General features: G+C 42.9%; 1 long non-coding RNA gene across 1 annotated transcript in view; it reads left to right on the top strand.

Annotated features, from left to right (window-relative positions):
- LOC129146976 (uncharacterized) overlaps nucleotides 1-13,523 on the top strand; it is a 103,091-nt gene extending 89,568 nt beyond the window's left edge. Inside the window, exon 3 of the long non-coding RNA XR_008554406.1 lies at nucleotides 11,606-13,523. This is a non-coding gene — a long non-coding RNA (uncharacterized LOC129146976). The remainder of the gene's footprint in view (nucleotides 1-11,605) is intronic.
- Nucleotides 13,524-14,231: the final 708 nt, after the last annotated feature.

Below are 14,231 nucleotides of genomic sequence, written 5' to 3'. Positions count from 1 at the left end.
CAGCCTATGACCTGTGCCCTCCCACAGATGGTGGTGCCTGTTCTTTAAGGCTGGGCCTCTGTGGTCTTCCACTCACCTGTGACACCTGCCAGCTCATGAAGGGGCTTCCACTGTCTCCATCCTCCTCTGTCTCTAGCAAGCAGAAGCTCTGGGCTCTCATGAGTAGCAGTTGTTTCAAGGCACCGATGGAAAAAGTGAACCAAAAAGCTATTTAAATGGCATTTCCCTTGGGACAGAGGAGGGTCTTCATGTCATCTGACCCTCATCCTGCTTTGCTGAACGTGTTCCCAAAACTGGACATGCCATGGAGGAGGAGAGGCCAAACAGCTCCTGGCCTTGACTCACAACCTGTGTGTTAGACCCTTGCATTGGATTGCTTTTCCATTATAGCTTACGAACACCTCTTTCCTATGACAGGGGTTTATTACTTTCAGTTTGTGCAAATTAGGCAAGAGAGATTTGTGCTGATGATCCAAGCTGAGGGACCACGCTGACACCAGAACTGAGACTTGACCCAGTAGCTGTGCCAGAGGGGGAGGCTGCACTTTATTCTGTATCTTGTCTGTTCTAGAAATGTGAGCCAGACACCAGCACTGGGATGTATTTGCAGAGCTGACAGCGAGGACTCTAGTTCTGGGCAGAGAATGCTTTCCCGTGGACTGTGCCGATCTTAGCATCACAGCCTTGGCCTCGCTGCACTCAGCAGGGCCTGCTGGGAAGGTCTGGGGAGCAGAAGGGAGGCGTGTCCGACCTGGGGGTGCGTGTCCTGTTCAGGGACCTCTAGAGGACACACATGACCACTTGCGCACCAGGATTTGCCAAACAGGTTTCTTGATGAACCTCAGTTCATTTCCAGCCAGAACTGCATGAACAGTGGAAGTAGAGACCCAAGAGGGACCTGGTGGGACTACGGATGTCGGGGTGTCCATGAAGCGGCAGCACTGACTAAGGGAAAATTCAAGGAAAACCACCACCTTATGTATTCAAAACAAAGTTGCTACTGAGTCTCTTGTTTTTTTCCACCTGGAAAGCAGTGAGAGAAACCCAGTTAAAGCAACTGCCCTGTCATGAACCCAGCCCAGGGAGGGGCTTTCGCAATGTCCACTCCCGTCTACCACCACAGGCCCTGGGACCTGCATGCCCAAGGCAGGTCCCCCCGTGGGTCTCCAAATGTGACTGCCATGTGACTTTATCCAATGAGGAAACTCAGAGAGACAAACAAATGCCTGTACTTTCCCAAGCCAGGAAGAAGTTCACTTCTCTAACCACAATTTTGTACTTTTTTTCCAACTGAAAAAAAGAAATTTTTCAAATTTCTTTAGATAAATATGGAAATTCCGATGTGAATTTTTTTTAAATTTTTTTCAAAGATTTATTTATTTATTTATACAAGCACTGGGTACAGTCAGAAGTGGGGGAGCGTGAGAGAATTCACCAGAGCCAGAGCGGGGAGCAGAGCAGGCAGAAGGACCGAAGTACACTGCTGAGGGGAGCAGCGGGCGGCAGGAGAGGTCTGCGCGCCATGTGGGACCCTCCTCCGGTGGCCGGGAAGCAGCCGGGGATCGAACCGGCGCCGCAGAGGCTGCGGGCAGCTTCGCAACCCAGCGCTCAACTGCTGCGCCACCGGGGAGGCCCCCGATGTGAATTTTTCACAGATTTAAATGAGATGAGGGCCGTGCGGAAGGCCTTGGAAAGAAGAAAAGTAGCTACCAATCACTTCATATTTACTATTTCATTGTCTCCCTACAATGTTGGGTACCATTGTTCTTCCCTTTCACAGGTTTCAACTTGTTTAGGAACTTGCCCAAGTTCTGGTAACCAGGAAGTAATAACAGTAAGGATTTGGCAAGGGATCTAACATCTTCAAAACTTCTGCACAACCATGGTTCTTTCTCACTCAAGCTTTGACTTTTCGAACACCTCACAGCCAGTGTTCCCAACCCTGGGGCACATATACACAAAAGCACAAGGGAAAAATACCACACGCAAAAAATTAGCTAAAATAAATCTTCCTTTCTATTAGGAATCTTTTGTTTTTCTGTTGAGTCACTGCCCTTGGAAAATAATCATTGAGGGGGGTCATATAAAAATAGGCATCAAACTTGTAGAGCTGTGCTATTGGTAGAAATTTAATTGTAAGTTGCAGATGTCTGCCACATGTGTAATTAGAAATTTTGCAATACCCACATTAAAAGGTAAAAAGAAATGGGTGAAGTTAATGTTAACATATTTTACTTAACCCACCATATCCAAAATGTTATCATTTGAGCTTATCAACACAGAAATTATCGAGATTTTTCAAAAAAAGATTTATTTATTTTATGCATACAAGAACTGGGGTACTGGCCAGAGAACTCACCAGAGACAGAACAGGCAGAATGACTGAAATACACTGAATACACTGCTGAGAGGAGTGGTGGGCTAGACAGGAGAGGTCTCCTGCGCCATGTGGGTCAGCTCCCTGGCTGGGGATCGAACTCGTGCTGCAGTGGCTATGGACAGCTTCACAGTGCTGCGTCTGAACCCCTTGTGCCACCAGGGAGGCCCTCAAGCTATTTTACATTCTTTATTTCAAGCTACATTTTTGAAATTTGCTATAGTTTATACTCTACAATTCAAGTGCTCAAGAGCCACTTTTGGTCAGTAGTTATAAGACTGGATACTGCAGGTGGCTAAAGAAATCAAACAAATTTTTCTGGAGGGATCTTGCTGAATGTAATGCCTTGGCTAACTCTTAAGGAGTTGAAATTTACATAGGCATGGGGTATTGAAACAATCAGCAAGGAGCAAGATGGGGTAGTGGTTTTTATGCCTAAATTATTATTTTTTGATTTAAGGAAGTTAAACATTTCAAACATTGAATGAGAGGTGAGATGTAAGGAAAGGTGCAGAGTTGCTGCATTCACACTTGAGTCCATTCCCCACCTGCCATGAACTCGGGAGAGTCCTTTAACCCCTTTGAGCTCGTTTCCTCATTGACAAAATGGGAACACACCCCCTGTGTCACAGACATGTCAACTTAGAAAATACTGTGGTCACCAAGCTCATTTCTAGGACTCACTTCTTTTCTTTTAAACTTTGCAGCCAGTGTCCAAAAACTGATTGCCCTGCTCGCTGTGTAAGGTCCAGAAACAAGCGAGGCTTCATCTCATCAGGTCAGAGCTCATTTGCCGTGTAGTGGGCCTGTTTCACAGGCCACATGCACAGTAGAAATTGCCCCATGTTTCTGTAACTCACTGTAATCTCTGACTGAAGACCTCATTTTTTTGTTTCTTTTAGGTAAACTCAGGCAGTTTCATAAGTTTATCATCAATTTAGGCTGAAACTCAGTCTAGCCAGGGTTCTACCCACGCCCCTCTTCCTCCCTCGAGGGCGACAAGTCTGTGCTGGCCCCTGGGAACTGCTGAGCTGTGTCTGGACTCACCTGGCCTCTGGTCATGGACTTTGCTCCTATGGTTGTCACTGTGGGATGCTGTGCCCCCCTTTGTCCCAATCACCTTTAAAGTTAAATCACCTTCAGGCCCATGGGCCTCTCACTGTGGAAGTGGGGGGTAAGGGCAGTTTCAGGGTCTTCTGGTTGAAGACTCTAAGCAGAGAGCAGAATGTGTCTGTGTCCTCATAGGGCACTTCTGTCCAGACTGTACTTGCTATTGTTTTGTCATTTCTGTCAGGATCACGGCTTCCTTGGGCTCCCTGAGATGTCGAAAGAGACCTGGGTTTGTCATTGTCATCATAGGGCTCAGCCTGGAGCAAGAGGGGTTTGTAGGCCAGGCTCCCCCTGGATCCTCTTCTTCCTCCTAGACCCTTTCCCCTCTGTCCACAGATATTCTAGTCTAGCAGGAAGGGTTGTCTGACTTTGTTACATTGTCCTCAGTTTTGAGGGTGAAGGTTAGAGAAAGGCAAATATCATAAGGGTTTCGAGTCACCTTTAGAAACTCCTTACATGGCTGTCCTGCTGACACTATCACATGGCTCTCCTTTAGAATTCAAACCAGTTTTCCCTGGGGCACAGTTCCATGATAATGGAGGTGCAGTGGCTTGTAGAGAGTAGTTGAGAAAGGGCAAAAATAAGTGGGATGCGAGGGAGGCAATCCTTAGTTAAAGCCTCAGATTTTACCTCCCAGGTTTGCCTTCTCCTGGTTCCTATTTGGGCTATTGATTACCACTGTATCACTTTTTCTCCCCATAAAGAGATGAGCCAATAGGGAGCAAAGCGAGAGACACAGCGTTCACAGTGATTAAAAGGGGAGTTAGATGTTGTCCTCAGTCTAGTCTGATTCAGGAATGGTGAGTGTGCAAGCAATGGAAAGCAAGGTTCCTGAGGCTTTGCCTGAAAATGTCTACAAAAATCTTTAAAAGTGAGTTTGCTGTGAATGTGTACTGTTGAAGTATAGACATATTCTAGAGGCTTTAACAAACAGATCCTACATTTATTTGGGAGTTAGGGTTCAGAAGGCCAGAACCCTTCACCTCACTCCCCGGCAGAGGGACTGTTTACGCTCCAGACAAAACTCTCTCCTGCTACCTAGTGGCCGTGTGCCCACATTTCAGGGGAGCCGCCGGGTGGTAAGTTCACCTGTCCAGGGCCTATTAGAGACTGTAGCAAACAAAGCTAACCTCGGTCAAGAAATAGGAAAATTAATGAAATTTGGGATTTTTTTAAAGATGTTTCAGTTCCACGACTATTCATAGTTTCCATAAATAGTGCCAGACACTATTCTAAAACAGAGCATACATTTTGAGACATGGCCAGTCTGTGGGCATTAAAAAATGATTGACATGAAATTTGCTATGATTCATATTCTGGAGTGTAAGATGCAGTATTTTTTTGAGGCCTAGGTTGTAGCATTCTCGAATACTCAAAGAACTAGTCTCGGTGGGGCTAGAAAAGGCTAAGTTGCCACCTCGGGGCAAGGGGACTTATTGATGAACATTAAGACAGGTGAGGCTGTGAGCACGTACACGCCAAAGCGACAAGACACTACAGAAGCAAGAAAGACAGCTCTTTCTATTCTTGAGGCGTTCATGGTAAAAATGACGCAACTATTTATTTAACAACTGAACTGGGAAACTCAGTGTCAGTGCTCCCATGGACCTTCCACGATATTTTCTACAACGGGAGTTGACTTGTGGACATGGTTTGCACGCGGCTGACGTGAGCCATGGATGATGGAGAACTTCTGCCTTTTGAGCTCCATCTTGGGACTTGGGTCACTCCCACAAACAAAAAGCTTTGGATCAGAATCCCGTCTGCCTCTGGTCTTCCCTGGACAGGTCACTCGTGTTTCATCTCTTCCTCCTCCTCCTCCATGTCCTCCTCTTTCTAAGTAGTCTAGTTATCTTTTTTTTTTTTTTTACAATATTCACACAACACAGAATTGTAGAAGAAAAGGTCCAAGTGCCTCATATACTTCTGCTCACTCTTGAATGCCTGCCCCCATCTCAAGATAACAATGCTGTTGCTTGATGTCCTTCTGGGTTAAATCCTTTTCTTTGCATGTACACACACATACTTAAACACTCTATCAATATATTTCCGTATGTGTATATATATTCTCTCTATATTTCACACTTAGCCACATTCTTCTTTTAAAATCAATGTCACCGTGTTATAATTTATGTACAATAAAATATCCATTTTAAATGTCTAGCTTGATGAGTTTTGACAAACAACTTGTGAAATTAATACCCCAACTGAGTTATAAAATATTTCCATGACACCCAAAAAAGTTCTCCTATACCCCTTTATAGCCAATCTGCCACCCCTCCCCCAGGCAACCACTGATCTACTTTCTGTCCCTGCAGCTTCTGTCAGCCCTTCCATAATTTCACATACATGGGAACATTCATTGTGTCACCTTCTGTGTCTGGCTTCTTTTGCTCAGTGTAACATTTTCCTAACAGTGATCTGTCCAGAGATGAGCCCATGTGTTTGTGTTTATCAACATTTATTTTTTGTTGCTGAGTCGTTTTCCATGGATTGGATATACCACAATTTGTATATCCATTGACTGCTGATAGGCATTTGATTTGTTTCCAGTTTGGGGCAACTATGAATAGAGTTATGAGCATTCTACCAGACTTGGAGAGGACTTATTTCTCTTGGTTAAAAGGCTAGGAACTGACTTGCTGGGTCATAGGATAGGCCTATGTTGAGTTTTGAAAGAAACTGCCAAAGAGTTCTTGTAATGGTTAGGCCATTTTGTATTCCCTCCAGCAATGTGTGAGAGTTCCAGTTGCTCCATCCTTGACAGTACTTTCTGTGTTATTTAATGTTAGATGTCAAAATGTGTAGATAGAGGCATCTTGTTGTGGTTTTCTTTTCTTTTCCCTGATGACTAATGACATTGAACATCTTTTCATGTGTTTACTGATCACCCACATATCTTCTTTTGTGAAATTTCTCTTCCTATCTCTTGCCCATTTAGAAAATGTGGTGGTGGTTTGACTGTGTTGGAAGAGCTCCATATTTATTTTTTATTCTTAATCTATTTTGTATACAAGTCCTTTGTCAGATAATGATATCTGTCTTGCTTCCTCACAGGACTAGTCAGATTAAATAATGAGTGGGAAAATGCTTTGCAAATGGAGGAACCTAATTTAAATGTTATTCATTAAGGATGTCAGGTCCTTCCTGTTGTAGTCCCACACGCTGTCCGCTTCTTTCAGACTTCTACAGCCCAGGACAGTGGAGCCACTGTTCGTGCTGGCTGCCATTAGTTAACCAGTGGGTGTCTTGTTTGTCTTTTCTTACCTTGTCATTCTAATTTGTGACACACAATTCAACCGCAACTCTGTTTTTGTTTTTGGTTGTGACACTGGCTGGGGAAGCGAGGAGGTGGTGTCAAGCATGTTTCCTTGATTTTGCAATTTTGCTGATCTTATTGCTGCATCTTTTGTTCATATAAATTAATGGAAGTGAAACGCCTCACAACATATCTTGAAGACTTCTCCTCTTCTTCATGACCTGATTTTTCTTACATGAAATGTTTATTTATTCTCCTATCTTAAAAACAATGTAAGATTCATTGAGAGGCTTTGGAAGTAGAACATAGAGGGAAAATATTCCCATCTCCCCTAGATCCTTATTTTCTTTTCTTGTAAAGTATTCTTTTTGGGCCTTTTAAAGTCTTTTGTGGTCTGAATTGCATTTGTGTGAGTGTTAGTGTTTTAAGGATTTGGATTTGGTCTGTCAATCCTCAGAGACAGGCTGCAGAAAAGCTCCCCAAAGCCTGTAAGATGTATTAACCCCCACAGAGCTGGTGCTTGCATTTACAATGGAGAACCATTGAAGACACATTACATGTCTAACAAGGTGGGGGTTTTTGGCCTCCAAAATATTTTGGTCAGATTTCTGCCCCCCGCCACCCCCTTTTTTTACCTCTCTGTTAATTTTTTTATTTGGTCATTGTTTTGCTCATTGATAATCAAATAAAAAAACTAGAACCTAGTAGTGAATGCAATGAATTTAAGATGCTGGCTTATTATATTTCCCTTACTCAGTAAAGCACTGTGTGTTATGCTGGTGTAAGGTTTATGCTGTTTGTGGCTGTGCTCAGTGCATGTGTCTGCTCCCAGCTCCACATGCCTCTTGGTTTGGTCTCAGGTCTGTCTCTGTCTTGTTTTGTCTTCCTCCTGCTTTTTGGGCTGATGGCTTGTTCCAGTCCAGAGGTAAGGAAAGATCTGCACCAGCCTCCAATCTACCTCCTCAAAACCTCAGGAAGGTGCCTGCTTGTCACCCAGCACCTACACCAGGGTTCCAGTGTCCCCCATTTTCCTTGACCTCAGCTCAGCCCTTCTCAGACAAGATCCACCATTCACTCTGCTGTGAAAGGGGAGATTATAAAACAAAAAACTTGAAGTATACTCCCTTGCCTGAAGCACCATGAACTCGAGGAACTCTGTATGGTGCCTGTGCCCAGAATGTTCTGGGCCTCCTTCTTAGCCTCACCTCCAACCCAACCCCAAGCTGAGGCCTAACCAGACAGACTGAGCTCAGATCAGGCAAACTTCTCCTTGCCCCTGAACCTTGTCTTTGCTACTTTTTCTGTTGAAAATGCCCTTCTCTCCCATTCTTCTTGCTGGCTCTCCCTAAACTGAATGCTGTGAAGGTGGTACCTTTGTGGACCAATTCCCCGATGTATCTCAAGCTCCAGCTCAGAGTCTGCTGTGTGTTAATGATGAATGAGCTGGGAGTGGCCCACAGAGGGGCAGGTGGCTCAGGTCACAGGCACTGTCCCCTCTAGCAGCGGGGTTAGAGGTGATTTTCTGCAGATCTTTGCCACAGAGACCCCAGCTCCGCAGCCCGGTAGTGGTGACCAACTGCATTCAGCACTCTGGGTTGCCAGGCTCTGGCCCTCTTGCTGGATCTCTCGGGTCCTAGAGGTTCTCTCTTCCCCTCCGCCACCTGCCACCTCCTCCCCGTTCCTCCTATACTCAGAGAAACCCAGGCCTGGACCCCAGCAGTTGGCAGGGGTATGTGTCTTGCTTGGTTTCTCTCAGTTGCAGCCTGGGTTCATCTTTCATTGAGTTGACTTCCCCGATAATTGACCAGTCTGTACTTGGTAGGGCAGGTTATCAGAAGCTGCCAAAGTAATATGAGATCTTTGCAGTGTGGTAATGTACCTACACAGAGGTGTGAGCTTATACCCCTAGAACCTATATAGTGTTGTAAATCAGTGTTACCCCAATAAGCATAATTGAAAAAAAAAAAAAAAAACTTTTGCAGAGAACTGGAAAGTATGGAAAAATGGGAGAAAATTATTATTAACCCCACTTTCAAAAGTAGCCAGTGTTATTTTTCTAAAATTTGTATGTATTTTTAGCCAGTTGTCTTACTTTATACTTCCAGCCATTTTAACAGGTCATGTCTTTGAACTTTAAAATTTCTTAGATGAAATCATCTTCATTTAAGTGTTCTTATTAAAGTCAATTATGAAAAATTTAAAAATCATATTGAACAATTTTACAAAAGAATCCTTTTTAGTAACACTTGAATTGGGCCTTGCGGCAAGCGACTGATCAGAGGTGAGATACCTCATAAGGGAATAAGGAAATGAGTAAGGCGATGTTTAGAAAAAGGCCAGTGATGGGGTTAGGTTTCCCAAGTGAAACCCAAGGATGAGTTAGCAGACAAGCAGCCTTAACCTCCCTTAACCAGCAACGCCCCTCATCACTGGGTGGAGGTACGAGAAGGAAGCACTTCCTGTACTTATTCCTGCAGGCAGTTCTCATGCCCCTGGCAAGGGGAGCAGAGAAAGATTTTTATGACAGTAGGTGGAGGAGGCCAGGTCAACCTACAAGTAGTGTGATGAAAGAGCAACTTGTAGAAACCTCTAGATTTCTCATGTTGACTTTCTACTCTTGCTACTCTAAGTGCATGACCAAGGGGTACCCAGGGATCCCTAATTGTTAAGGGTTTGGCCATCTGCACACACAATGGCAAATAAAGCATACTCTTAGTGTGAGAGGTCTTTAATTGATGTGGAGGAGAGTGGGAGGGGCAGGGGCAGGGGGAGGAAAGCAGAAAAGGAGGGAGAGGGAGAGGGAGAGGGAGAAGGAAGGAAGAGGAAGAGGAGGGGGGAAAAGAGAAGATAGAATTTCAAGTAGAAGCAAATTCTGAAAATTGCCCATCTTTTTCTGTGCAAATGCTCAGTCAAACAGACTTGATCCTAAGCAGGATAGGGGAGGCCCAAAAGCTTGCACAAGTTTAAGGCACTTTCTGGTGGGGAGCCACAAGAAGGAGCTAGACAGGTCCCAGAGAACTGGGCCAAAAGTAGACTCAAAATTCAAAATATACCATCCAGTCCACCATGAGGTCAAGATGACATCTGCCATTGTCTCTGCCCTAATGTGGAAGTCCCAGGAGCAGCTTCTCCACTCCTCATGCCCAAGTATCTCTTCTCCAAAACTGTGCTCCATTTGTCTCCTCCAAGTGTCCCTTCTTCAAGTATCTTCACCCCATGTAGCTCTCCTCCTCCTTCGCTCTCATGTCCTTTTGTTTACTCTTCATCTTATATGGTTGACTGAGTAAAAGACGTGTGGTTATGCTGCATGGTATCCTCCCCAGGCCACTTGGGGCTCCTTATCTCAAGAATTGCAAGCATTTTTAACATTCAGTTTTCATTTTGAGGGGGGTAATTGAGGTTCAGAGAAGAGAAGTCACTTGGCCAGGGTTACAAAACCAGTAGAAGCCATGAATTCCTGGAGACCAGGGACCATTAGTGCTGTATCTTCATCATTATGTAGAAATGTGAGTTCCAGTAGTAAAAGGGGTCTTTTAAAATTAAAATTTATAACCTTAAAAAAAACTTGCATTTTTAAGCACTTATAGATTTGCAGGAAGGTACTGAGGAAAATACAGAGAGTTCCTGGACACTCTTCACCCAGCTTCTCCCATTGTTAACACCTTGCATTATTATCCTACATTTCAAAACTGGAAATTGACATGGGTATCCTCCACAGAGCTTATTCAGATTTAACTTGTTATGTATGTACTGTTTGTATGTGTAACTCTGTGATATTTTATTACATGTGTAGCTTCATGTAACCAGCTCTGAATACAATTCTGTTCTCCGTCTCTATAAGAAATATTATATAAATGGAATCATAAAGTATCTTTATGAAATTTACTTTTCTTCATTCAATATAATTTCCTTGAGATTCATCCAAGTTGTTGGGTGTTATCAATAGTTCTTTCCCTTTTATTGCCGAGTAGTATTTCTGGAAAGGATGTACCACAGTTTATTTAATTATTCATCTATTGAAAGAAATTTAGGTAATATTCAGTTTGGGATTATTATGAATGAATCAACCATGAAACACTCATGTTTAGGTTTTTGTGTAAAAAAAAAATCTTTAATTCTCTAGGTTATAGTCTCAAGCGTATAATTGTTGGGTCATATGGTAAGTTCAATTTTAGTTTTAAAAAGGGCTCCATGGTGCAGGGGGTTAAGCACCACACTATGAAAGAAATCTGCAGCCTCTGCAGCACGAGTTTGATCCCCAGCCAGGGAGCTACCCGCATGGCTCAGCAGACCTCTCCTGTCTCATCTGCTGCTCCCCTCAGCAGTGTATTTCAGCCAGTCTGCCTGTTCTGTTCCCCACTTTGTCTCTGGTGAATCCTCTCACTCCCTGCATCTCTGGCCTGTACTCTAGCTCTTGTATGCATAAATAAATAAATCTTTAAAAAAAAAAAAAAAAAGAGCTCCAAACTGTCTTCCAGAGTGCCTATGCCATTTTATCTTTCCACCACATTGTATGAGTGATTTGGTTTCTCCAAATCTTTGCTCACATTTGGTGTCATCACTATTTTTTTCATTTTAGTCATTTTTGAAAGTATGTAGTGATCTCTCATTGTGGTTTTAATTTGCATTTGTCTAATGACTAATCATGTTGAACATCGTCTCATGTGATTATTTGTCATCTGTGTGTCATCTTTGGTGAAATGTCTGTGCATGTGTTTTGCCCATATTCTAATTATCTTTTTTGTTACCTAAATGTTGAGTTTGAAGTTTCATTATATTCTAATACATGTTTTTTGTCAGATATATGATTTAAAATATTTTCTCCCAGTATAATTTCTTTATTTCATCCTTTTTAACAGGATCTTTTGCAGAAAAAAAGTCTTCATGTTGATGTTGTCCAAATGTCACTTTTTCCTTTATGGATAAAGAATGTTTTGAGTAAAGAACATGCAATGGAACATGGACAGTTTGTTCAATAAAAGGTGCTGGGAAAACTGCACCACCAGGTACAAAAAAATGAAGCTAGACCACTACCTCTCACTTTGCACAAAAATCAACTCAAAATGGATAAGAGAACTGGGCATAAGACATGAAAACATAAAATATATAGAAGAAAATATAGGTAAAACACTACAAGACATACATTGCAATAACTTCTTTAAAGACTCATCACCCAAAGCAAAGATAGTCAAGGAAAAGATAAACACCTGGGATTACATCAAACTGAAAAGCTTCTATACAGCAAAAGAGTCATTAATCAAAACAGAGAGACACCCCGCTGATTGGGAAAAAAATCCTTGCACTCCATTCAACTGATAAGGGACTGATCACAAAGATATACAGAGAACTCGCATGACTCAACAAAAACAAAATAAACAATCCAGTCAAGAAATGGGCAGAAGAACCTAAAGGACATTTCTCCAAAGAAGAAATGCCAATGGCCAACAGGCACATGAAAAAATGTTCAACATCCCTTATCATCAGGGAAATGCAAATCAAAATCACATTGAGATACCACCTTATACCAGTAAGAATGTCACATATCAAAAAAACAAGCAACAACAAATGTTGGCGAGGATGCGGTGAAAAAGGAACTCTCCTACATTGCTGGTGGGAGTACAAACTGGTCCAACCACTATGGAAAGCTGTCTGGAGGTTCCTCAGTCTAATAAAAAAGGAGCTACCATACGATCTGGCAATTCCACTCCTAGGGATCTACCCAAAGGACACAAACACATTGATTCAAAAGAACACCTGTACCCCTATGTTTATTGCAGCACTATTTACAATAGGTAAAACCTGGAAACAACCCAGATGCCCAAAAATAGATGACTGGATCAAGAAGATGTGGTATATATATATATATATATATATATATATATATATATATACAACAGAATATTATTCAGCAATCAAAAAAGGTAAACTCTTGCCATTTACAGCAAGGTAGATGGAGCTAGAAGGAATTATGCTCACTGAAATAAGCCAGAAGGAAAAAGAAAAGTATCGGATGGTTTCGCTTATAGTAGGAATATAGGGGAGCCAAGTAAGACATCAGTGCAAAAAAATAACAACATTACAAAACACAACAAAGCAAAAACAAAAACAGACAATTATAATAAATCAGAGGCATACTGCAGGGGAGGAGGAGGGAGAGGGATCAGAGGAAGGGAGGGAGGAGCACAGGGGACTGATGTTGTTAGGGGGAAAAGGATGTCCTGAGCTAATTCCATACAGGCTTTGTGGACTCCACCCCCACCCCAGGCCAAAGCCAAAGCCACTGGGAACTCCAAATCCCATCACCACCAAAGGGAAGGTGGCTGGGACCTGAGGGTGGGGTTAAGCAACCAGGTTGCTATAAAGCCAGACACATGGGCTTTGGAGGGGTCCCCCATTTTGGCTCCCCGCCAGCTCGCAGCATCGGCCAGTTCGAAGAGTGCTTTTTGGGTTACCAGGTCGTCGGATCGGGTAGGACTCATTAAAGACTTTATTTCCCTATTTTCTCCCTGAGTTGTACATTTTCCTTATTTCCTTTTCCCTTGTAAATAAACCTTTTATTAATCTTTTGTGTGTGCCTGTAGTGGAGTACTAATAAGTCCCTTTTATGCACGCGGGTGAGGACCGACAGACAGGCAACCCGTTCAATATCGGGGCTGCCCTGTAACAATGTGATGGTGCAAGGGTGCATTGGTGAAGGAAACTATGGGGACTACACCTGAGGGGGGTAGGGGGAAGCAAATTTTGTTTAAAAATGAACAATGATGTAAAAAAAAATGCAAAAATTAATTTAAATTAAAAAAACTAAAAAAAAAATTAAAAAAAAAATGCTTTGCGTAGTTCTTGGTACCAAAGATTTTCTCCATTTTTTTCGCTACGTTTATTGTTTACATTTGAGTCCATGATCCATTTTGTGTTGATTTTTATATATGGTTTTGTTATAGAGCAGCCCCGATACAAAACGGGGTGCCTGACTGTGGGTCCTCACCCGTGTGCTTAAAAGGACTTATCAATGCTCTACTGCAGGCACACACGAAAGGTTAATAAAAGGTTTATTTACAAGGGAAGGGGAAATGAGGAAATGTACAGCTCAGGGAGAAAAATGGGAGACAAAGTTTTAAATGCGTCCTACCCAATCCGCTGATCTGGAATCCCAAATGGCACTCTGAGAGCTGGCTGCAAGCCAGAAGCCTTGAAGCCAGGAGGCGAGTGACAGCGAGACCCCCAAGGCCCACGTGTTTGGTTTTTATATCCAACCTGGCTGCTTAACTCCACCCTCAGGTCCCAGCCACCCTCCCTTTGGTGGTGACAGGATTTATCTTTCCCAATGTCTTGATGGCTTTAGTCTGGAGTGGGGGTGGAGTCTACAAAGCCTGTATGGGATTAGCTCAGGACATCATTTCCCCCTAACAGTTTGAGGTCTATATTCAAGTGATTTTTTTTTCTTTTTGCCTATACATGTCTAATTGTCCAATATAATTTATTGAA

Source organism: Talpa occidentalis, unplaced genomic scaffold, assembly GCF_014898055.3.
Source record: "Talpa occidentalis isolate TD23 unplaced genomic scaffold, MPIMG_talOcc4v2.1 talOcc4.5, whole genome shotgun sequence".
In the NCBI taxonomy this organism is placed as follows: Eukaryota; Metazoa; Chordata; class Mammalia; order Eulipotyphla; family Talpidae; genus Talpa; species Talpa occidentalis.
The sequence above is the reverse complement of the archived record's forward strand: the minus strand, read 5'-3'. Positions and strand labels throughout refer to the sequence as shown.